This window comes from Manis javanica, chromosome 4 (assembly GCF_040802235.1).
Source record: "Manis javanica isolate MJ-LG chromosome 4, MJ_LKY, whole genome shotgun sequence".
NCBI classification, from domain to species: Eukaryota; Metazoa; Chordata; class Mammalia; order Pholidota; family Manidae; genus Manis; species Manis javanica.
In genome coordinates, this window is record NC_133159.1 from 83758712 (window position 1) to 83785110 (window position 26399).

At 37.1% G+C, this 26399-nt stretch overlaps 1 long non-coding RNA gene across 1 annotated transcript in view; it reads left to right on the forward strand.

Moving 5' to 3' along the window:
- The first annotated feature begins 451 nt into the window (after positions 1 to 451).
- Positions 452 to 26399, forward strand: part of LOC118974024 (uncharacterized) — a 358703-nt gene continuing 332755 nt past the window's right edge. Inside the window, exon 1 of the long non-coding RNA XR_005063611.2 lies at positions 452 to 1430. This is a non-coding gene — a long non-coding RNA (uncharacterized lncRNA). The remainder of the gene's footprint in view (positions 1431 to 26399) is intronic.

Consider the following 26399-nt stretch of genomic DNA (forward strand, 5'->3'; position numbering starts at 1 on the left):
CTTTGTAATGTTCTGTTATCGGAATCCTGGGTTATTAGACATGCTCATCCTTAGAAGCAAAAGACAAGGCAATCTTATTCATATACATCCTATGACTCAACTCACTTTCTACTTGGCGGCCGCGCGTGTGTGTATGTGTGTGTGGGTTCATCCTGAAAGCCCTTGTTTCCCGAGGTTTTCAAATGCAAATAGAGTGGGAGTGGTGGGAGAGGCGGTGGAGTGCGGTGCGTGGGTGTTGGGGGCTTTGCGGAGAGGGTGTCACTTTACACAAATTCAAGGCCATCATTACTACTGCAGATCAAAACAACTTAACTCTGAGAGACCACCCCCCTCCCCCACCCCCGCCTTAGAAAGATACATCTTCCTAATCTAGACAGAGGCCAGTTTAGGCAGGCCCAGTGCTCGCGCTGTTCTGAGGGAGGGTCCCGGAGCCTGCGGGAGGCCAGTTCTCGCGGGCCGGCCTCGGCGCCGAACTCCCGTGGAGCGGAGGGAAGCGCGCTAGTTGCCAGGCCCCGTGCGCCATCGCCGAGGAAGGCCGGACGCCCTGGGCCCGGGTCTCGGCTCACTTTTCTCAGAAGCTCCAGAGCGGGGCAAGGGCACCGAGGTCGCGACATGGACCCTGGTTTCAGCGCCTGCAGTCCGCCAGCTCTGGCTCGGCTCCGGGCCTCCTCAAGGAGAGCGAGGGAGCGAAAACTCAACCTACGTCCTGGAACTCAGATCGAGGAAGGGAAGCAAAAGCAAAGGTGTGGTTACACAAGACAACGGTAGACGAACCGTTGCTCTTGGCTAAGTCGGCCTGGGCTTTGCAGCCCCAGAAGCGCGGTACCGTCGGCGCGGGGGCGAGGGCGTGGACAGTCGCCGCCCTCCCCGCGGCGCCGCCGCGCGCTCCAGGGCCCTCCAGCGGCCTGGCCTGCGACCCCGGTTCTCCCCCTAACGCCCGCGCGAGGAAGGCTGCCCGGAGCCAAAGGCGACCTGGGCTGAGGCCGGAGCGAGACAGCGCCACGGGACCCGGGAGCTAGAGGAAGGCGGTGTCTCGGACCCTTCCCTGAAAACGCTCTGGTCCTCCAGGATTTGCCAAGTCTAAAGCAGCTCCAGGAAGGCTGCGCGAGCTTTCGGAGAAACCCACTGTGGGGCTCACCCCGGTCGGTCTCAAGCCCTCGCCTCCTCCCCTCTTCAGATCCACCACCCTCCCCGGATCCCGGGCCGCGCGGGCTGAGCCTGCGGAGCCGTGGAAGTGAGGCTTCAGGCGGAGCGAAGGAGCCCCCTGCTGGCCACACGCGACAGGCGCGGCCACCCACTCCAGGTTCCCTCCGCCCCGCGGGCGCGGCCCCGCCCTGACCCTCCTCGACCCTGGCGCTGGGGGCGTGTTAAAAGAAACAGCAAAACAAAACAGCACCCAAATCCACTCTCACCTCATCTACTGCTCGGAGGTAAGTTTGAGCCCAGCCTGTCCCACGTCGTTCTCTGGCCCTTCTCTGGGCTGAGGTCTGTGAGAGACAAAGGGGCCACCCCCCCAAAAAAGAAATCCTGGCTGTTTTTGAAAGCACGTTTTGCAAGCATGAAGATAAACACGCACATGCACACGCATGCACCCGCATACACCACTTAACCAAATCCACACTTACCAGTCCGCAAGAGGACTACTGATGTAGCATGTTTCTGGAAGCATTTCATTAGCTCTTGGGGGAAATGTTTACTAATATTTCAGGTTGTAGGCAACAGCAATAACTCTGGATCCGAAATGAGAGCGGAGAGGAAAAAAGATGTTCCTTAGTTTATTACTTCCTCCCATTCCTGGACGTGAGTCCCACGTTTAGTCTCAAGCCCTAGCATGGAGAGAAGTTTTCACCCTCCTGCTGAGAAGAAGAGAGAGAGAGAGATCCAGCCATTTCTGGGGGGTTTCCATGTCCTCCCCATTACTCACCAGAGTACCTGGGAAGGAATTGTTCTGTTTATCTAGACTATTCATGAAGTAATTCTGTTTGGCGGTTTGAAATTGGTTTAACCTTGAAATAGGCTACATGCTTTTAGTGTCAGTTTTTTCTGTGCTTAGGTAAAGGTTATTAGAAATCACAATGTTTGTTTCTATTAAGGCAACCTTGAGTTAGAGATGGGCATAATATCTTACTGTAGCTTTTAGTAATGTCTGTTGCCTCTGAATGTTTGCTGTCTTCGGAGGAGCAAAATTAAAAAAAAAATAAGTTTAGGCAAGAAATATAGGCCCAGTAAAGGATCAGTACTATTTGCTTCCACCTTATTCATACACTCTTCTGGGGAAAGAAAGGAAAAGATTTTGACTGTCCCTATGACTAATTTATAGTAGGCAAGATTCAAGAGAGTATTTTTTAAAATAGTGTCCGTTTTCTTATTTGGCGTTTTCAGATGGTTGACAGAATATTCAACCTGCTGATAAGGAAGGAAATGTGGCTGATACAGAGTGGGATCTGATTATCTCTTTTACATATATTTACCAATCCAGGCGATCTGAGTAGGTCATATTATTAAAACTCCTCTGGAAGATAATAAGAACAACTATAATACTGACAACATGTACTGAGTTGTGGTACTAATGATAATTCAGCCTTTACTTGAATCATCTCATTTACTTCTTACTGCAGTCCTGTGGATAAGGTACCACTCTAGTTTCTCATTTTGCAGAACAGGAGAGTAAGTTTTAGAAAGGTTTCCTTACTCCACCAGGGTGACAATGGGTGGTAATCAGAAGAGCAACAAGGATCTGAAAGCAGGCAGTAGTACAGAAATTTTCAGAAATCATGCTTATTGTATTGAACTAAGGCTGGTAATAAACTATTATTTTAGGTTTGAGTTTTAGCCTTTCATGGAAAAAATAAAGGATAATCTTTTCTGGAAAGAAAACATTTGATAAAATGGAAGTTTTTGAAAATGTTTGTTACCTGAAAAATGTTTGTTGTCAATTTACTGAGGCCATTTTACAGATAAGAAAACTGAGAGAATAAAATGGTTTAGCTACTGTAGTAAGGTGCATAGCCAGGCCTTAAAACCATATTTGCTGATTCTAGCTCCTTTGTCTATTCTCCTTAATCACACTGTCCAAACACAAAAAGATCCAAAATGCTAAATAGTTGATCATTAACAGAGCCCAAATTTCTCAGTAAGGTAACTTTCATGTTAATTGTGAATACCTTTTTATACTGAAAGGATGCAAATGTAGAAATAGTGCTATTCTTAGTGGTGAATTAAATGATGTAAAACCAGTAAAAAATAAAAACAGCTGTATCAGTTTTACTTGAAAAGAAGTTAAAGCACTTAGAAAGATATGTGAAAGGCCTGTCTCAATACGTTTTTAATTTTTTCAGCCCCACAAGACCCATCTTACCCTATGCCAGGAAAGTCATTCCACATTACATTTCTGCTAGCTTTTTTTCATAAAGGAGTTTAACACTTACAAGGGTTTGGTGCTTTTCATCTCCATTCATATATTTCTTCTTTGTTCTGTGAATGGTTACAGTAAAAATGTCAAATCTCTGGAGTGACCACTTTAATGGTTAAAAAAAATTATGCATTAATTGGCAAGAGATTTTTGACTGGCATCCACATTTTAATGCATACTTACAATGCACTGAAGTATACTGTGTAGAATTGATTTACTCTGTGTTGTAAAGTTAGCTCAGGTACAGAATGTGCTTCATTAAATGGTCTTAGGGTTCCTCCATTTTCATCAGAAAAAGCCAGATGAACGGCCTAAGTCACTGGTTGGACTGCAGCCCATCTGTCTCAGCTTTCTTAGTCATTTGTGTGTAAATTATTTGGCCACATGGCCTCCTGTCATATTGGGGATCTGTGATTTTTCCAAAGGTTTAATTTAGTTGAATATGATTGCTATACTGTTAAATTAGGAATTCTCTCCTTCCCACCTCTCATGAAAACCCTTAGTATCAGTATCAGTTTGAAACTATATGTGGTATAATAAAGCTTGCTTGTCTGTGTGAATTTGTACCATAAACACTTTCACAGATTATTAGACTTGAAGGGCTTTTTGAAATTATTTAATTTAATCCTTTTATTTTACTGATGGATAAATTGTCCTAGGAGGTAATATAAAATTCTTGAGGTCACCTGTCTAGTTAGCGGGAGAATGAGAAATGGAGCCCTTATTTCTGTATTTAAGCTCTAAGGTGAGTGTATTCCCACAGCATCACGTTCCTTCTGTATTTGATTGTGAGTGATTCAATCACTCATTTAACAACTAGTTATTCCCATGAACTTGGCAACTGTCCTAGGCATGAAGAATTCAACAAAGGGAAAAATAAAACAATCTAGAAAAAGGCTGTATTCTGTTGAAACATATTTTAGTGGTGAACAAAATCAAATGCCAATCTTAACAATGGTTACAAAGACATTTTATAAAGATATTTTTCTTTAAAAGTACCTTTTATGTGTTGTACTGTGGAAGGTGGACAAAAACATGAAGTCATTGATGGGAAATTAGTAAATGGAAATAGCAAACCTTAACCAGGTAAGTAGGGCCCTCTGAGATGATCCATTCATGAGTCAAAGGTAATTCTTTCTCAAGAGTCTTTCTGTGATTTGGGATTAAAGGCCTGTGAGAAAACAGACTTATGGAGGAACTGGGATAAAGAAATAATAAAGAGATCAAAGAGGAAATCATTCAACAAGATGTTTTTAAAAATGACACATTTTCGAATGGATATTAGATTGTCCTAGCAGATGAACCAAAGATTAGGACAGCACTAGCTTGAGAGTTTAAGGCAAAAGCCTCAGGGTCTGTCATAATTGTTCTTTGTGATTATCTCAACTTTCACCTTATAGATTATGATATACGGTCACTCCCTTATCAATTCGCCCTGCCAAAAGGAATAACTGGGGAGAGAAAGGTATAAAAATTTCACTCCTGTAAAATCCTCTATTGTTTCATTATTGTGAGATTCTTCAAAAACAATATTTTTCAGAAATAGAACTTATTAAGTAAAAAAGCTACCAAATGATTAGGATACCGCAGTTTACTAAAATCCCTCACCTGCTGCTTCCCCCACAAACATTTTAGCTTGTCAGAGTTTGAACTATTGGGACCAATGGTCAATTGTCTGATACCCACATTTACCGCCAGTGAGGGGCAATTTATTGCAGGGTTTTACTGTTATTTGGCTTACCCATGAAATGAAATTCTCTCTTGGCAAATACACAGAGTGCAGTTTTTAGTTAATTATGGGGGTGGGGCAGGAAGAAGAGAGTGTTATGTAGTAATGCAAGGGGAAAAAGTACATTCACCTGGTGAAGTTTCTCTTGTGCTCTCTTCTGCCAATTTAATTTGCATTTTATTCTGGGTTCCAGTAAAGCAATAATATAATAATAATAATATAATATAATACTACTCTAATATTATAGTAGTATAATATATTAGTTAATAATAAAATTTCATAGTTTGGCTATTTCCTACTTTGGTCTTCTATATGTTAGTCATATGACAGACTGAATTGGCTGGAGTAAACCGTCAGATGACTGTTCCATTGTTGGGGCCCCCAAATCCAATTCACTGTATTGTGAACTGCTGAGGAACTCTTGCAATATTTCTCTTTCATGTTGCTTCGATGTCATGTGTTATTGTTAAAAAAGAGACAACAGGCCCCAAATGGAGTCACTTGTGCTTAAGCCCCACATCAGCAAACCAAGAATTAATACCTAACTTAACTACAGTTTTGGTCTCTTCCAGAATGTCATCTTTCCAGTTAGCCTGGAATTATTTGGTCAGCACTAGTGTGGTAACCCACCTGCTGACCCTTTCATTACCCCATAAGAAGATGACCTTGCCTGAAACAATGCATTCTTTGCTAGAAATTTCCCTTTCCTACCCCTTTCTGAAGGCTTCCATTTTATACAGCTGCTCAGGGACTTGCTAGATGGGATGATGCCTGATTCATGGATTGCTGAATAAAGCCAATTAGATCTTCCAATTTGCTCAGTTAAATTTTTTAAAAATAATATCAACTAAGGAAATGATTAGTTGTATCCTCAGGGGAGTCACTGATCTATTTCTTGCCTCCAAGCTTAAACAAAACCAAACTACAACTACAAGAACTGTTGAATTGCAGACAAATGGTTGAATGGTTCACTATTAGCTCTATTACTGAGTTACAAGAAGTCTGAATCTCCTTTAACTTTTTCTACCTGCAGGCCAGTTAAGGTAGCAATAGGATATTCCCCCTCCATGATCACTGAAAAAAGTATTAAGTCTTAAAAAAGGAAAACATGAGGTCCAAGTTCTTTCTGATCTGCTTTAAGATGAGTGAGCTTATGGAACAATTATGTTGTATCTCCCAAGTGATGTGACTAAACTTTGTGGAGAGGTGAAAAGGTCTTTGTGAATCATGCAGCTTTTGGAGCCAACCCTCTGTAGAAAGAAATAAAGAAAGGCAGATGGAAGAAAGGAAGGAGAGGAGGGTGGCAGGAAGGGAGAAAAATCTCACTTGAGGTGGAATTTGAGTCACAAGAGAAACTTTCAGCCTTCAGGTTTATTTTCTCTGCACCTGATATATAATAATACAGTTTTATATTTTTAAATCCATACTTAGGCATCAAACTCTAGGAATAATCTGTTTATAGAAAATAAAGCCATTTCTATTTGAAAACAAATGGAAAAAACAATTATTTTTCCCCAAATGTGTACCCTTTTAATTTATCAAATGCATCCAACAAATTCTGCCGGCAATTTGAACACTCTGTAGGTGTTGTCGCTGTTCTAAATTTGTCTGCAAGAGGAATTGTAAATGGTATTTACCTTTTAATTAAACAAAGCATCTCACAAATTAAACACATGTTCTTGCACATCAAAATTTAGTTAACATCCTTTTCATTGTTCATCCTGCTGACGCTCTGACAGCATCATGAGTCCACACACAATATAGAAGCACAGTGCTCCCCCTCCCCAGCACTTTGCATTCCTCAGAGTAGATGGTATCACATGCTACAGTACACTCTGTAGCTGACTTCTAATAAGTGAGCAGCCTTTCCCATTTAATGTATTTAATATTGTGTAAAATATGGGACTGCTTTGGTGTGTCCAGAACCTGGAAAGCTTTTGGACACTGATCTGACATGTGTCTTATAATCTAACACTGGAAATTTGACAGTGAATGACAGAACACCTTAGAGGAATATAAGGAGCTGATAAAGGCAGAACCACTGCACATGAATGCAGAGTCTGGTTTCTAATAGCTACATACTTCTTTACATGCCTACCAGTAATTTGACATTTATAATTCACTGTGGAGCTGAATTTCTGTCATTTTCTTACTGTCAAGTCCTCCACATTTTGAAATAAATGTCCCTTCTAATTATTATATGAATTTGAACTCCAACATTCAATTTTTTCCCCTGTCCCTTATAATGGAGTACTACATTTGGCTGAATTCTGATTTGCAAGACCATTTAGGAAATGTGATCTTTTCACATGTATTCCCACAAACTATACATGGGAACCCCCTTTCTTGATTATACTCTGCCTTACTTGTGGAAGTACGATTTAAAATTCATCCATCAGTTCTATTTCCAAGAAAATAAGGTTATTAATGGCAGAATGAAACTAAGATAATTAGGATATGGTCTTAATGTAACAAAAGTCAGATAGAGGTTTTTCAATAAAGCAAAATTGTAGTTAACGACTGTCACTCAGTTGTACTGGTGCTCATTAATCTCTTTTATTTCTGTTTATTTATGGTTTATATAATTGAAACAAAGTCATTTGATTAGAATATTGCCAAAGGAGAAATACTTTCTTCTTTGAGAGGAAGCATTTCAGAATAAAATTTAATAAAATCCAGGGTGAAATGAGTTCTCCCTCCACATTGTGGCACCTCCAAGATTTCTCTTTTTTGAAGTTGAGGGATTATTTTTACTGTCAGTGTTTAGTTTTAAAGTTCAGGTAAATAGCATGTTGAAGAGATGCTACTCATGTAAGAAATTGCTTTGAGACCCAGAAATGATTGGTGTGGATATGGGTGGAGGAGAGGGTGAACAGCCCTTTGGTATCATCACAAAAAGCCTCAGCTCAAAAGAATGAACTACCACTTTGCTTTGTCTTTACCAAGCTTTAAAAAAAAGAGGTAAATAATAAAAGTACAGTGTAAGATGCAGAATTTTATGTTTTAAGTGGGTATTTATGAAGATATTGGTGTCAGATTGGTGGCAAATCAGAACTCAGCCAAATGTAGTACTTCATTATAAGGGAAAAAATTGAATGTTGGAGTTCAAATTCATATTCACACACATAAAAATAAAATGTCCTTTCCTGATATCAAGGAAATGAACAGAATGTGAATGTTGAATACATTCAGATAGGTCTTAAAATAACCAAATTCACTTCCCTAGATTCAGATAAGATAAAAAATGAGAGACTTTGGCTAGTGACAAAGTTTTAAAATATTATTTGCGTTCATACCAGCACAACTTCTGTCCCCTTGTTTAAACATTTCACAGTTTAACAAGATACAGTTTTCCAACTATAAAAATCTATGCCAGCCAACAAATTTCAGAAACACTGATTCAAACTTCCACTGATGTATGAAGTATGCCTGACCATAGACATAGATTTTCTGTCTGAGAAAGTTTTTTTTTTAAGTTTCGTGTTGATCCTTTTGCCATTTGGTTCTCTCTAGGTTTATGAGAGATAAAGCATTGATTTAACTCTTCATAGAGCTGCCCGTTGTGTAATAATTTGCACAAGTGATGCATAAGACTTCCTTCTTTTTGATTAATTTTTATAATACATGCAATAATATGCTCCCATTTTCTGTGTCAATTTCCAAAAAGATAAGTGAGGATTTTCAAAGAAATGAGAGGTGCCTCATGGATAGAGATAAAATAGCCAGTGTTTCTTTAGTTGTTGCTAAGTGCCAAGCATGGTGATGGATATGTGACACATATCAGTGTACCTTACAGCAACCCCACACGGAGACACTCTGAGCGGACGGAGACTTAACGGAGACTGAACACACTTAACGGAGACTGAACACCTTAGGACACCCATCCACTCAAAAGTGAAACCTGATTTCAAATCAAGTCCTGACTTACAAGGCAAGGCTCTTATATACATTGCTGTGTGGCTACTCACGTTTCATTTACTGAAGGCTCACTCTGTAGCAGTGCTGTGTAGGCTGTAAGATAGATGTGTCTTCTTTAGCACCAAATCTAAATCAGTAAGACAAGAATTTGACAAAAAAAGGTACTTGTGGGGTTAGGCTAAGTGTGGAAGTGTAAAGGTATTATCTGACATCAACCGAAAGCAAAACTGCAGAGTGGGCCAAGAGTGTCCGCAGTGTCTTTTCTACTTCCATACCTTCCCCAGGTCTGCTTCTCATTCCTATAGGGCCAACCTTCTGAAGAATGCTCTCCTGCCAAAATTTGAATTTGACGAGGGGCATCTATAAAATGGAATAGATTCATTTGCGTATTCATTCACTCATCCATTCACTCATTTTAAAGTATGAAAGGGATGTGAGGACCAGGGAAGTCCCAGAAATCACATAGTTTAAGTGTGGGAATCTGGAGGCTCTCTTAAGAGGGCCCACATGTGGTTTCCCCCCAGTACATTTTATTTTGAAGAATGGAATTTGAATGCCTTTAGGTCGGGCATAGATCATCCACCACACCATCATCCCTCCCCACCATTACCGTTCTCTCATCCTTGTTCTACACATTCCCTCCTTAGCACCTCAAATAATTTTAAGTTTATGACTGCAGATAAAGTCAAACAAATTTTTTGAGAAGGTGGAGTCTAAATAAGTTAGATTCTCTCCCAAGGCCAATGTCATCTTTTTCTTTTCAACACGTAGGACAGTGCTTTCTTTCTAATATGCAGGCACACAGGAGTTCATTTATTGAATGAATGAGTGAATGAATGAATATATGTGACAGAATTGAGACTCACCAAGTGTCCCTGGTCCCCATCCGTGTTGGTTGCATCTTATCACTTAATCCTTGGAAAGAATGGGGCAACATCTCTACTTTTGCATTCAGGAAACTTGGCTTTTTCAGTATATGATTTTTCCTTTGCTGTCTAAATCAAATGAGGCCTAAACTAAAAGCAATTCAGCCAGAGGAGATTCATTCAAAGGTTGGTTTCCAATTGAAATCATGTAAACACAGCAACTAAATGTACCATACTTTCCAGAAGACCCAGAAAATCACATTTACTTCCAATAACGTCATGATTCATGATGTGGTACACTATCATCCTTGTGATTGAAAGGGACGAAGAAGTATGAGACAAAGTCAGTGTCTTGCCAGACTTAACAAGAATGTTTTAGGAGCCTGGAGAAGCCTTTGGATCGAGCTTGTTTTTTATTCAAACATTCCGAAGAAAAAGAAAAAGAAAATGGAGCCATTTTTCTATCTGTGATTACACTATACCAACATCTAGCTATTTAGAAAGAATTGATTCCTTTATTCCGCATCCATTTGTGTATTTACTGTGACAGAGGTTTGGACTGATTCTTCTGTCCTTGTTAGTGTGTGTAAGCCATATGACTACTCTGGAGAACTTTGAAGTGTCTATTAAGGATAATTGTATAAAGTAAGAGAAAAGTTAAGACTTTTGGTCAGTAATGAATTTTTAAGGCAGTAACCATGTTGCCACAGGTGAGAGATGCACTCGGGTGTATCAAGTGTGTAAAGCAAAGGCAGGGTGTGTTGAGCTGAGAGCAGGTCTTCATCTGCCACACTACCATCACATTACCATTTTATGCTTCTTCAAAGCCTTCAATACACCTTATTTTCTAAGGACAAATTTCAAAACCCTTAGCATGGCAGTCAAGGCTCAGCATGGTGGGGGATCAGTAAATAATTTTTCAATGAGCTTATGATATTTGTTGTCATACATTGTATCTTGCATTCACCCAGGAATTCTCAAAGGCCTCTGAGATTTGTTTTTTTTCCCTGACTGTAAAGTTCTTCCGTAATACTCTAGGAAAGCCCTTCTCTCACTTTAAGCATGTCCTCAGCTTCAGTTCATTTGTGAAACTATTTTTTTTACTTTCTTGAGCATCCTCTGAAAAGTTTGAAGCAGTCACTCTCTCATCTGTATTATGGTACACTGTACTTTGCTGCAGTTAGAGCAGGTGTCACACTTAACCAGTCATTGCTATTATGTACATGCAAGTATTACCTACATTATAGATGTTAGGTTCATGCTCATGCTACCTATATTATAGTTGGTAGATACATACTTTACCCCTTAAAAAAATATAAGATGTGTTAAGAAGGGATCATATCTTTTGTAATCATTGCTTTCCATCTTAGTTTTTCATTATATGTTGGATCAATCAATCAGTCAGCTGCCCACATGGACTACTGATACAGTAAACAGAAACAGAACCAACAGGAAGCTGAGGAAGTGGTGATGATCTTTAGAGACTTTTTTTTTTTTTTGAGATACATGTTTTGCTTTTTTGAATACCCACAGAGTAGTAAGTTTTCTCTTTTATGTTTTCCTGACTTTTTGGGTTCTTTTTCTTACTTTAAAAAGATTTTAGTAAAACAAACTATGAAATTTACACAGCAAATATCATTTCCTCTTTCAAGTTGACCATTACTTGTTTTGTTTGCATTGACACCGTTAACACACGTTTTTAGATCATCTCCTCTGGAATTGCTTTAAAAGTCAGTCTCATTACTTTCTTGCCAGCCTTTTTGGTCTTATTTTGGCTTGTTCAAAAACATGAACCATATTTAAAATCTGAAGATCTGCAGCAATTGAAAAAAAGATCCTAAATGCCAAACAAGGATTAGTGATTAATGAAAACAACAAATTCTTATAAAGAATATTATGCAACCATTAAAATAATATTGTTGGAAATTATTTATGAAAAAATTTACTGTCTTTTTTCTTTTTTGTTACTAGTGATGGTTTTCTTTTATTAAAAAAGAACTTAAGGCTACACAGAATTTGGAAGAAAAATTCAGTAGACACCATATACCCTTCTCCTTGGCTCATCAGTTATTAACATTTTATAAACATTTTCTTTATCTACCTGTCTGTTTCTATTTCAGTTGATAGAGATAGTGTGTGTGTGTGTGTTTCCTAGGCCCAGAGACTTTTTCTCCCTTCAGGTCTAAAGTCTGAAAAATACTAGTTTTATTAGAATTAGTCTCCCAGGTTTTCCCAGGCATATAATGGGTCCTTTTACTGTGGGAGTCTGGTCATTTTTTAAAATTTCCAGAATATTTTCTTTGATTGTAATTTTGTATATTAATCATATTTATTTTTTTTTAATTTCAGGAGATTAAATTATTTGTTAGATGTTTTGTATCCATTTTATATATCTATCACATTTTCTCTGATTTTTTTCCTGCTTTGTTTTCATTGACATAGCACTATGCTTGCATCTCTTCAGTATCCTTTATGATCTATTTTTGTTCTTGAATCCATTCTCCCTTGAGCATTTTGTAATTTAGTCTTTATTTCTAAGATGATAATGACCTTTGAAAAATACTATTTCTTTCCGTTTGTCATTTGTCACTTTATTATCATTTTTTTGTTCATTTCTGGTTTGTAGCTCACAAATTATTTAAGTATATACTAAAATATATACATTCTTGTTTAAGGATATTTAATTCAGCTTCCTTCTGCTTTATTGTAATTTCATTAAGGAGGATATAAACTGAAATATTTGATTACTGTTTCCCATTTCCCTTATACAGCAACTTTGTATGAACATTCTTTGACATTATCTTTTAAAAAATTTTCAAATGTGTTTAATTTTCTTAGAACATAAATAAGTTTCATGTAGACAAAGGACATAGGTTTGGGTGGCTTATTGGGTTTCTTAGTCCAAAAGGACTTCCTTCTTTTGATACGGTGACATGAACTTTCTTGAATTGACAGTTTTTTTCCTCTTGGGGAGGTGGATGATTGTGTTTTCTGGGTGTGTGATTCTTTTGTTTGTTCAGACCCTTCAACTTCTATCCCTTGCTTCCTTCTTTCCTGTCACCCCTAAGCCTCAGGGGACCCTTTTCCTTCCAGCAGAGGCACTTTCCCAAGTTTCCATCTTAAGCAAGCTGCCTTTTTCTTTTTGGTTTCCCAGCGAGTCATGCTCTGATGCTGGCTCTCACACCTGTTTTTGTATTTCCTCATCTCAAGGTTGAACATTGTCTTTTGGGGGTTATTTTATCTGGGTTCCACACATATAAGCTCATATTTCCTGAGGTGGGCTCAGGAGCTGCGTCTGTTAGAATTGGGTATTTATTTCCGTACTTGCATAGAGTTTGAAATTTGCTGTGTTTCCTTGTATCCAGTTATTCTGTAGGCCTGAATTTTGAGTGGCTTAATTTATTCCTTTTGTTGATCTATATGGTCCTTTGGACACAATGTCAAGAAACTAAGATTTATGTGGCTGCGTTACCCTGTGGTAATCAGAATACTTCTTGTGTTCCTGTGACACATTTGACCTTTTTTTTTGAGCACATCAGTGGTTGCTATTGGATATTTTTTTCTAGGAAAAGAGATAAAGAGAGAACACTGGCTACCTAGAGCAAAACTTGCCACAAATCCTCTTGCCTGATCTCAGTCCCCTGAATTATACATGCGATATATTTTTAAATTGTAAAACAAGCAATAGAACAGTATGAATAGTTCACTACCTTTATTAAATAAATGTGTATTTTCATAGGAAATCCAGTTCTGATCAAAGCAAAGGAATGGAATATGGAAGGAAGAGAATACAACTGTGTTGAAGGTAGATAAGTCACATATTGTAAAATATTTGTGCAAGATTATTAACAAACATGTTTAAAATATTAGGATAATTAGTCACTACAAATGTGTCAGAAGGATTACGATATTGTTTTCCCTCAGAAGAGTGTAATGAAAGTAAATGTCATCCTGGTGATATCAGCCTTTATTTGCACTGTTTTAGGGTTCTGAAGTTTTAGTGTGCAAAAAGAAAGTTAAACAAAATTAGCTAATCGACTACTAAATTAAAATATATTGACTACTACAGAATCTGATAATGTAAAAGTTGTAGATTTGTGTTGTTGAGAATTTTCATCCATCCCATTTTATTCATACCAAAGAGCTATGTATTTTCCCTTATATGGAAAAACTGAGCATTTTATTCAGCAGTATGGGCTTCCTGAAGACATGATCAGAATCAGTCTCTCCCTTGTCCTCCTCCCTCCCTCCTTCTCTCCGTTGGTCAAACTTATTATCAGTACTGTTCACCAAACATTTCCTATTCTCCTTCAGGACATATGGCTTTAGTTGTGAGCATGTTATCTGTGTAGGTCAAGGAAATGTGAGCAGAAGTGCTTTGTGTCCTCCGTGGAAGTGTTCAGAGCCAGAGTACAACGCACCACACTTTGCCTGGGAAACCTGTTCCCCTAGGTGCTGCTGGAGTGGGGCTGATGAGGAGCAAGGCCCCCAGCTTCCCGGGTTGCCGCCCCCAACGCACCCAGATGACGTGAAAAATGAGGGAGAAATTAACTCTGAGATTTTGTTGTTTTTGTTTTCAACTACAGCATTATGCAGCCTATCCAAGAAGAAGAAGGGAAATTACATTCTCATGCCAGCTTAGCATTTTGGAGTTGGCAGAACTTTTACACCATAGGTCAATTATATTATAACTTAGTATTTCATATATATGTATAAATAATGATGTATATTTCTTCAGACACTTGGAGCTAACTCATTCTCATTTGAGGATCTTCACAAGGTCAATTTGTGTTGTGGGATTTCCTCCCATATTTGCATGGTTGGCTCCATTTTAGGTCTCGACTAGGATGGGCTGGTATCACCCCTAAGAGCTTTTCTTGGCCACCTTATCTAAGTAGATCCTGACCTGTTACCTTTTATTGCAGCACCTTTTCTGCATTTTTTGAACTTGCAGATAGATAATTTATTTGCCTGTTAACATTTTTATTGTCTTTCTCACTTTCTAGCCTGTCAGCTCTATGAGTCTGTGTCAGTCCTCTTCATTACTGTATAGCCTGTATACAGGGCAAAAAGACAGGTTCAAAGTAGACAATCAACACATATTTGATGTTGAAACAAATGACAAAATTATTGTGATAAATGTGCATGCAATAGATGCACTTCTTGTTACACAATATTTTATATAATCAAGACTTACAATATTTTTTTCCTAATATATCAGTTCTTTTAAGCCTATGATAGAACATATGGAAAAAGAGGTAGTTCCGAGGTCTTGCTTTTTATTCAAAAGGAGTTGATCATCATCATCTTTATTGTTATTATTATTATTATTATTATTTACTTTTTTGAAAGCCCGTCAATATCCTACAGGAAGTTGTAGTCACGTATTTTCCATTTTAAAATACCAATTGAATTCATTATTAACGTGATGTAAATGTTAATTGAGAAGTCTGCCTGTGATTGTGCTAGGAACATTCTCAATTCAGATTGACACCATCAATGATCTAGGCATTACAAATGTCTGTTTAATAATAATAATTATTATTACAAAATCTCTGCACCTATAATATCTAACTGTATGGTTTGAAAAGTTTCTGGATTTTTACCCGTAAACAAAATACAATTATTTTTTATTAAAATTATTGTTGCAGTCTGCCTGTCTCCCTCTCTCTGCTTAACTCCCTTTCAATGAAAGATTCGGAACCCAAATGACATCTGGACCTCACTATACACTGATATAGATTAAGGTCATTTTTAGATTTTGAACTCTACTGCTGAAGGGGGTGGGTGTTGAGAGAGTCTATACAACCCTTACAACAGACAAAATTAGAATCATACTATATTGACAGTTGTGTGTCTTGCATTTTCAGTTTAATTTGTATCACATTCACTTCTCACATCATTATATATGTTATGAAATCATGTTTTTGGATGACATGATTCAATTTATTGAAGTATTTAAATCATTTTGATTAATTAATAAGTCCAGTTTCCTAACTAATTAGAACCATTCAGTACCTAGCACATTTGAAGCACTCAATATGTATTTGTTGAGTTGAATGAAATACCATTTGAGGTAAGGACCTTGTACTTGGATTATTCATTGGGAATACTATTTTTGAAACTACTAATTGTCAACCGTGTATACTATTACTGTTTAAATTTAACGACATGTTTTCTCTGGAAGAAATGTATAAACGGTAAGTGGGGACATGCTGCATTTGATATATTTTTGTTGGAGCAGTTGACTATACAGCATAACTTAACAGAATCCTTTTCAACCATCGTGATACATCGTTTCTAGCCAAAGCACAAGTCTGTTAAGACAACTGAAATTAGACTAGTTGTGTGAGCATTCAGAGCTTCCCCTTTCTCTTTAATATATAAAACTAGAGTAGCCATTTGCTTTCTAGATTTCCTATAAGGAGTCCACTAGAATATAGCCTATTGGTTCATGGTCCTCTCCTTTCACTGACCTTACAGGCTGATCTGGATTGTGTCACAACTGCTAGCAGGGCACCCTACCCATAATCACTTTTCCAGATCTTCATAGGATATAAGCAATGCTCCTTCCCCCTTTTTATTCACAGTCTGTATCTTCTGTCATTAGGAAGATCGTAAGTCCTGTTTAGTACATTGCCGACTACATTACTGCTCAGCAAATTGCTCGTATTTCTAGTCCTCTGAAATACACACAGAAAGTAAGACAAGGTAGGTCAGCTTGACAAATGTTGACTTTGACTAGAGAGAATTTATGTCTACTGCATTAGCTGAGAAAAATTAGACTTAATCACACTATCATCGTTAATTTTCCTCCTAAATTTCTGATAACAAATCAGTTAAAGTGTGTACCTACTCTGGAGTAAGAAGCTCAGCCTGGGGGTCATTATACTGCAGAACGGATAGACTTTTCAAGTCATTTGTTTTTATGAATAAAGAGTAAGTCTTAAAGAGATAAAAATGTGTATGGAATCCACAAAAGTAGGTAAATAAAGAGACTCAGCAAATCATCGTTTGATCTGGCTAATTGTATATAATTGTTTGATTTAAAAACTAAATTAGTTGTTCAAATAATCTAATGGATTAATGTGTGGCCAATCTGCCATAGACCATAATCTTTTGGAAGATTACAGTAGTGTTTATGTTTAAATCTTTTTTCAGTGATTGATCTAACCAAAGTTAGGTTCTTTTTTCTAATGAGGATATGGCAGATCTTCATTATTCCCATTATCAGCAGCTTCAGGAAGACCCTAGTTTTAGACAAATTTGGGGAAAAAATGAATAAAAGGAAAAAGTATAATAGAATAACAATCTTTACTGTGCACTCACTATGTGCCAAGCACCATGCTAAATCTGTACTCACTCACAAAAAGTTTCTGGCAGGCACTGAAGACACAGTCCTGAAGAAAGAGGTACAAGTCTCTGGAGTTTACATCCTAGCTGGTGAAGACAGACACTAAGTATGATAAATAAGTGAGGTATATAGCATGTTCCAGTATGAAAAGTGCTCTGAAGAAAACTGAAGAGAGTAAGGGAGAGTAGGAATGCTGGAATGGGGATGAAATGTTTAAATGGAATGGCCAGGGTACTGTTGAGCATACAGGTGCATGAGGACAATTTCAGATTTTACAGACTCACTGTCTTTCTTGGGGTCTCTGTCACTTATACCCTTACTTGGGTTCTCCCTTCCCTTGCCAGCCCTTGGTCCTTGTCACTGGCCTGGTGTCAAGGCTTGCTTTCACTCTCTTCTTTGTAGTTTGACTCTAAGCCCATTCCTCTGTTTCAGGATGAACAAGGCCTTTCCATTTAGACCATAGTGTTACCTTTTCAGCTCACACTGAAGCCACTCTCCTTGAAGCCAAAGAAATTCCCTCCAGTTTTTTTTTCAAAGCAGTTAGCCAAAAGGCCAAGCTGATCTTTCTTTACTTCTCCAAGTCTGTACAATTTAAAAATGAAGGGTGGGGATTACATAAACTACCTTTATTGACAAATCATACATATAGAGTCATAGAGCATGATGGCTGCTTTATGTTATATTTAGACGTGTAAAAATCTAAGGAAATAGATATTATTCTTCCCATATGTTGTTGTGAGAAATGAAGCATAGTGAGAGGTTGATTTGGGGTTCAAACTCATGCCAGAGTTTTTTTCTTTTTCTTAAAGAAAAAGAGTTGTTTTCACATAATCCTTCATCCAGTATCACCATCCCAATTCTCCAGACACCTATCTGCCACTTTTTGAGAATATAGAAATCAGGTATTTGTAGGATCCGTATTATTTGTAACTGTTCATTTCAGGATTAGATTTCATTTTCATGATAAAATACACCTGAATGAAGAATTGTAATTTTAAAAGAATGGGAAATTAGTTAATCATACCGGCATTTTCAGATTTTACTTTCTTATTGATCCTGCATTGTTGGCATTATTATTATTGTTTCCATTATACAAGGAAGCAAAGTGAGGTTTGGAAAGTTTACATAGAATGCCAAAAGGCGACATGTCTAGAAATGATAGCACTAAGATGATGAAAACCAGTAGTAGTTCAATTAATTTCTTTTAAGAAAAACGTCTCTCCAGATTGACTAAGAAAAAACATGTTGCTTCTTAGATTTTGATAAAACAATGATTAAGATTAAAGAAGAAAATTAAATAAAAATCAAATGGGAAATCCATGTATGGTTTCCATTTTAAAATTTGAAAACTGATACCTTTCTACTGTTTCAAATGAAATGGAATTTAAGAAGTGAACAACCTTATAATTGCATGTGTTAACATATCTCTTAATATTCCATGTATTTTCCCTTTACACTTACATTGTTTTTGGCAAACACACATACACAGACACACAAACACACACGTCGCACAACAAAAAGGAAACAGCTTTTAATTTAAAATAAGCTCAAATGTAAACTGTGGCCTTATATGAGGGAAAATGATGCTTTAAAAACTCTCCTTTTCATCTTTTTAAAAATGAAGTCTGTGCACAAATGTTGCTTTAAGAAAGGTACTCATATTATTACAAAAATAGAACTTGTGCCTGTGATGTTGCAGTTGCCATGGTTACTACAAATTTGTTACTTAATAGCAGAGCAAATAGATTCATAAACATGCTAATTATATCTAAAACATTTTTCAGACTGTTTTATATGAATATGCATATAGTTTGCATAAGAATGAATGTCCCCCTCTCATAATTTTGCAGGTTTGGGAAGGTTTTCCTATGCTCTCTATGTTAGAGTGTGACCATCCTGACATAGGAAAAAGGGGAAAAGAAAATTTTCATGAAAATGATTTTATGATTCACAGGGTAGGCAACTGCTGTTTTTAATGTAATTGATATAACAATTTCCAAATGCTAAATACTTTACTGTTCATTCAATTCTTTAGTTAAAGTTTTGGATTTATAATAAAGATTTTTTATTCTGTTACTCCGTCTAAAGAAATAGTAAGCACTGTGACAAAGGACTGGATATAGTCCTGAGTTTTTGACATGAATCATCATGCTGTAAAACTTACATATGAAGATGAACAAAGATTTTACAACTGCAGTGTCTCCCTTTCTACAGCTTGAGTATTTGATAATGTTGAGTGCACACTGAAGATTCAAAAACTCAAGGGTCCTGTTCTGTCTTTCTCTAAAAAGGAGTCACCAACATAATGAGAAGGGAAGAAAAGTCTTCTGCAGTTACAAAACCATGAGGAGGGAGAAAACTCGGCCCAGATTACCCACTGAGCGAGCATACGATATAACTCAAAATAGATGCAGGAAAGAGGCTGCGACCCTTCCTGAGTAGAGGATTTGCTTGGGAGATTTGTGATTTCAGTTGGCCTTGAATAGCTCTCTGATGACGGAGTGGGAATACATGTGTCTCCAAAGAGTTACACCAGGAGGAGGTCTTTGCCCTAATCTTGCCATCGAAGATTTTACAATCTTACATCTCCACTTAAAACAACGCCCTGCTTTCTCTTGTGGACAATGGCTTTTCTCTCCTTTAGTGAGGTCCTAAGTAAACAATAGCTGTATACTCAGAAATAAGGTGGTGTTTAGCAACATGTGTGATATTAACAGGCATCCACTTACTTGTTTATGCTGTATTTTTCACTTTCACAACCAAAGCACATAGAAGTTTGTTGGTGTATTTCAGATGTTTGAGTATGTCAGGGATATTGACTGAAAAATCTGCTCTGCAGCTCACTGTCACCTAGTGATTGATATCAGCTGTAACAAGATAAAATGTTATGGCATAATTCTATTTGATGCAAGGTAATCTTTGATCTTTTACTATCAACAGAAGATTATAATATATACTTAGTGTGATAAATAATACTCTTTCACTGATGTCAGAGAGAGAGCAAGTTAAATTGGTAATGGTTCCAATAGCTAGCATTTTATTTGCATTTTTTAAGGAAACAACACTTTATAACAGAAAGATTAGAATCCTAAAAAAGTATTAGTGTTAAATTATTACAACTTCTATTTGTTAATAAATAATCATTAATTATTCTCTCTCTTGCATTCAAGTAAAGGGTGCATTTTAAAAACTGCTAAATGTATAGCCTTGAGGTAAATTTTCATTGAATGGTATCATACTAAGGCACCAATTAGAGACATTAATTTGCCAAAAGAATGTGAATAAAAATATCAGTAATTGAATATTTGGTATGTGAAATACTCTAAATGGTATGAAAAGCTGTCTTTTCTTTCCTTTAAAATACAGAGTAAATAGAGTCCAAACTCTTTCCTTAACATATAACAAATGCTTGATAGATTTTAGCTCTCAAAATTATTATTTTTATCATAATTAATTGCAGTTCTTAGCTGTGATCTATGACTTACCTCAAATGTCTTTTGTCCACCTAGAAAAATTCTTCTCATCTTCCAAGGTAATAGCTCAAATGCCATTTCTTTGAGAGGCTATTCCAATATCTTTCTCTGCCCCTCGAAAAAGGTAGTTACTCTTCCTTTCTGCTCCCTTAGCAGCTTGGCCATGTTTACATTACTACTGTTTTTCATCATCTTGAGATGACTTGCTGCTTATATGACATTTCACTTGAATGTAAACTCCTGGGACCAGAGATCAGATCTTGACCATCTCTGCCCTCCATGTTCACTAGGTGCTCAGTAAATGTTGGTTGGTTGAGTTACTGAACACGTGAGTGAGATGGCCACATGGCACAAAAAGTAAAATGGTAGAAAAATGAAAATGGAAAAAAAAAATTGACAAAAGAAAATGATCATAGGAAGAAAAACACAAAATCTACTTCTGATGTTAATCATTTCCATCCCAACCTTACAGCTTTATGGATATACAACGGAGTTTCAAGCATTGGACTGGTTCTAGAATTGTCTAGGGCCATCATTTTTCCTTTCCTCTGGATACTGGCAGTGGAGCATTTGTAAAAACCTTTCCATTGAATTTTCTGATTTGATCCTCTCAACATTCTTGTGAAGTAGTCAGGTGAAGTACCGTCATCACTTTTTAATAGAGTAAGAAACTGCAGATCAGAGAGGTTTGGCCAAGGTCACACAGCTAAGAGACAGACTGTAGACTCGACTATGATGGTTTGACTCCACATCAAAGGCACTTTACTGATGACATAAGCCTTTCTTGAGGCTACTTACAGATGTTTGTTTCTTCTGAGAAATGTTTACATTCGAAACACCTGATTGACCTTTAGCCAGCCATAAAATAAATAGGTTGAATGATGTCTAGAGTTGAATTGAATTTTGGATAATACACAATATATTATTTTTAGTTCTTGCTACCTACAATGAAATGAGAACATTAGGAAATGAGAACTCTGAAAGCTTGGTGCAGCATTTTCAGTCACTTATATCTGTATCTCTGCAGATTCTAGTTAGGGGTTATTGTCACAACTAAGGATTTTAGAATTAATTTTGTCTCTGAAATAGAGAAAAGTTTAAAACATCCTGTAAACTCATCTTCAGTGTTAGGTTTGTACATACAGACCAGTACTATTCACGTGACATGTTGTATTTGTTCAGCTTGTAAAAGGAAACTATCTCCAAAAATAGCAGCTGCCTTTAGACTTTTTGAAGAATCATTGCTCTCAGACCAGTAACAGATGTCATCTTTCTTTAGCAGGTGAGAATCTGGGCTTTCTAGATAGTTATGAGCAGTATTCTGAAACCAAAACTTCAGTTAATTTGGATCTACAATTTTTGTCAGCTTTAGTAACTTAGAAGCATAAACTTTATAGCTGGGGTGACTTAAAAGATTGTCCAGTGAAATCTCCATTTGCCCCAGAAGAAATTGTGGTCTGGAGAGAATCCAGTTTCACATGACTAATTTAGGGTACAGCTAGGATTTGAATAGTTATTTCTCTTTAGAAGGCTGGTTTCTTCTTGGTGGATCTATCAATTACTTATTGCCATGTCACAAACCACCCCATATGGTGGTGGCTTGGGGAAGCTGGGCCACTGCTGGGGGCTGTGCTAGTGATTCTGTCACAATGATAAATTTGTATACCACTAAGAAACAACCTCTTTATTAGTATGTATAAAGGCCACTTTTCCAGCTATCTGCCTGGTCATAAAGTCACCAAGTGATATGCGTGTAGGACAATGATGCAAGTAAAATGTATGATGTTTCATTCACTAAGGAAATGATTCAATGTCACTTAGCTGGACCTATAAATGCAATATGTTTATCCAAACATAAAATACCCCAAATCCTACTTGTTTGAAGTTTATTAGGAAAAAAAAGCAATTTTAGAGACAAGGACCATGGATTTTCCCACACCTAGCACAGCATTTTCCTTGCAAAGCAGATATTTGGGATTAGAGGAGTCAAAAGTCTCTTCTTTAGTTCAGATGTCATTGCTTTCACAAATGAAAGTGAAGATGTAAACTGGAATTTAATGAAGTCAGATACGCAATGATTTTGGACTGAAGGGAGCATCTTCAGAAGTAGAATCTTAAAAAAAAAACCCACAAAGTTATGACAACAGTAAAGAATTGTCAGGAACTAGAATATAGCCAACTCTGTGTGAAGAAGTTCTCTGTAAAGGATCTGAGGAGGGTATAGTATAGATGAAACACCAATGTTCTTACTAGCTGCAATGATGATCCCATCACTACTCTGAAAAATGTAATTCAAATCATTCTCCAGCAGAAATAGAAGATACAGAACAAATTATGGATGATGAATCATAAGAAAAGAAGCTATCTTCCTTTGGTATAGCCTGGATTTCTTTGGGCCCCAAAGTTGTAATTTTTAACAATATATATTATATCAAGTTTTTATTACTAGTCTTCTGGAGGACTTTGTTGAAAACTTACAAAATATGCCACATTTTTTTGAGGAAAACGAAAACAAGGACCTTAGTAGTTTAAAATAATCATTTTAGCCCGGCTAGCTCAGTCGGTAGAGCATGAGACTCTTAAAATAATCATTTTATTTGCTTCTCATTTCCTTGATCAGAAATTTTAGCTGGGATCAGCTGGGTAGCTTTTCTGTGGGTCTCACTTGAGGTCATTCATATGGATGCAGTAATGTGGAGACTTCATGGACTAAATGATCTAAGATGGTCTGACTCACATCTGGCTGTTGACAGGGCTCCTCACCTCTCTGTGACTTCTAACTCCCAAGAAGGCTGGCTCAAGCTTCTTCACATGGTGTCATTTGACTTCTAAGGAGGTGATAAGGGAAGCTGCGAGGCATCTTAAACCATTAATTTGGAACTCCTCTAACTTAACTCCTATTACATTTTATTTGTCAAAGTGAGTCACAGGCCCACACAAATATGTGCAGGTAGAGAAATTGACACTGTCTCTTGCTGGAAGGAACAGTAAAGTCGTATCACAAAGAAGCATGAGCATGGAGTTGACAGTCATTTACGTCTCTCCCCACCCTTTTTGCAATCCATGTTAGTGAATATGACAAAAATTGTTACCATTGCCTCGCATCTCTTTTTATATCAAATAATACTTTAAGGTGCAGAGAATCTAGTTTCTCTTTTGCTGCAAGTAACTCCTATAGTTACATACCATAGAGATATTCCTTTTCTGTCAACCCTTTTCAAAGTAATGGTGATACTGATATTTTGAAGCTTCCCCCCTCCCATACTACAAGTCAATGGGACAAGGTGACAATTTCATAAATAGGTATTTCTTATTACTTGTAGAAGAGGTTGAGAACAAAATCGGTTCTCGAGTGTCTGTGTTTTGGTTTCTGTTAAATGATGATCTATAATTGATTTGTGCTCCAACTAGAACTGTCTGAGATTATTTTCAGCTATCTTGTTCTCAATGCGGTATGTAGCGTTATTCACAAAGAGCATTACAGCTCTATCCCAGCTAATCAATCATAAACTAAAGAGGAAAAGACTGTTTTTAATAGAATATTGAGAAATGACTACATAATTGGGAGAGAGAGATAAATTTTAGTTACTGTAGAGCTGTTTTGTAATAGTAATAAATCCATATTTCTAAGCATCCCATTGTTATTTAACCTTACACTGTTGAGCAGAAAGCAATATAGGTGGTTAGGGACATTCAAACCTAATGTGGTTAGGTGCTCAATGGACAAAAAATTATTTAATTCTTACAACAATTGTATTAAATAGTACTAGTGTGCTCATTTTGCAAATTAGACAACTAAGGACTGAGAAGGAGTAATTTATCCAAATTCATAAAGACAGAAAGTAAGACATAGTATAAGAATACAGAAAGGCTTGACTCCAAATCCTTATTCTTTTCTTCTGTTGTACACAGTCTTTGGATTTGAGGACATTAATCTCATTCCCATTTTTTTTTTGTAGTGTTGTGAACAAAGGGTCATAAATAAACAGGCACAATAAGCTGCAATTGTTAAATAAACACAAAGAAGACAGGACACATTATAACTGGTAATTGTTCTACAGAAACATTTATTGAGTATTGTCAAAGGAAGCCATGTAAATATCTTGTTCCTCCTTTCAGGGTGAATATAGTTTGGCCAATTTACTTCACTGTTTTGGATTAATTTCTGGGAGAAACATGAGTTGGTAATGAACAGCAATGGTTTGTATTTTGTTATAGTGAATCTTTAATCCTTAATTTGGTCTTAAAAATATTAAATTAGAAGGCTTAGGTTCTATGTTGAGGGAACAAACTAATAGGATAAGAATGAAATCCAAGATACTTATTTTTTCACATTACATCTCTGAAATCAGAATTGTCTTGTAACCAATAAGAAAACATCTTGTCATATTCTCACTATCTAAGGGTACTTGATTCACAATCACTAGGATGGCAGCAAGCTTGAGCAAGTGGTATCACTGTTCTCACTTTTGTTATAGATGAGGTAACTGAAACATAAAAATTGCTTTTTCAATGCCACACAGGTAAAAAGTAGTAGAACCAGGATCTGAACTGAGGAAGTCTGAGCAGCAAAAGAGATCAGAGATAGCAAAACTAAGCCTGACTTTGGAGTATAGAAACTAAGAAGTGCAGAGATTTGGAGAATGGGAAACTCATTATGAATTACATGCCATTGATGAAAATTTTCCACACACTATTCTTTATCCTCACCTTTACTTCTAACTCATTTGCTCAGCGATATCACTGGCCCTCTCCTTTCTTCTCCACTACTTCTTCCTCAGTGTCACTGCCCATCCCTCACCGTTCAGATTCTTTTCCCTGGTGCAAAGCATCAGCCAGTATCGAATCAAATCCTATATGCACATTTTCAAACAGAGAGAGCACCACACAACTGGGTAGATTCACCGTCACCAGCCTGAACTAGACCCTCAACATTTTTGAGAAATAATACCCGTTTCCTTTCTCAGCTGTCTCTCCCATTGTTCACACTAACTTTCAAATATCCTCCACATCCTTCAAGTCTTCCTTCTCACTTTTTCTATACTTAAAATTTACCCTGGAATTTCTAATTTTCTCAAGTTGTAGTTCATCCAGAATGTTAAAACATCATTATAAAAGCAATGCTGAAAGATATAACATTCATTTATTTTGTGGAATCAAGAATAAAAACTAGAGGCAATGTAACATAGCTAATTGCTAGGAGCCAGCCTTAGAACAAAAGCTCCTGACTGCCTAAAATGATCTCCATTTCCCTATTATCTCTGCAAGTAGTAGATACACCCATGAGCATGCAAATATACACAAAAACATAAATATGTGACATTTTATCTTTTTGTGAATAGGTAATATACTCACACAGTTTGAAAGGAAAATCACAACCCCTTTCTCATCCACCCCATTACTTCCTAACCCCTCTTGGCGGACACTCTTCCAGTTTCTTTATGCAAATATATGTGAATAAAAACAAATATTTTTCATTCCTCCCTTTCTTATGCAAAAGGAACATTATATATAAGTTTGTGTATATATATGCATATGCATATGTGTATGTCTGTATACACGTATATATTATATTTTTCGAGAGAGTGTTCTTTTAGGAGATGATACATACACATACATATATTGATATACGTGTGTGTGTGTGATC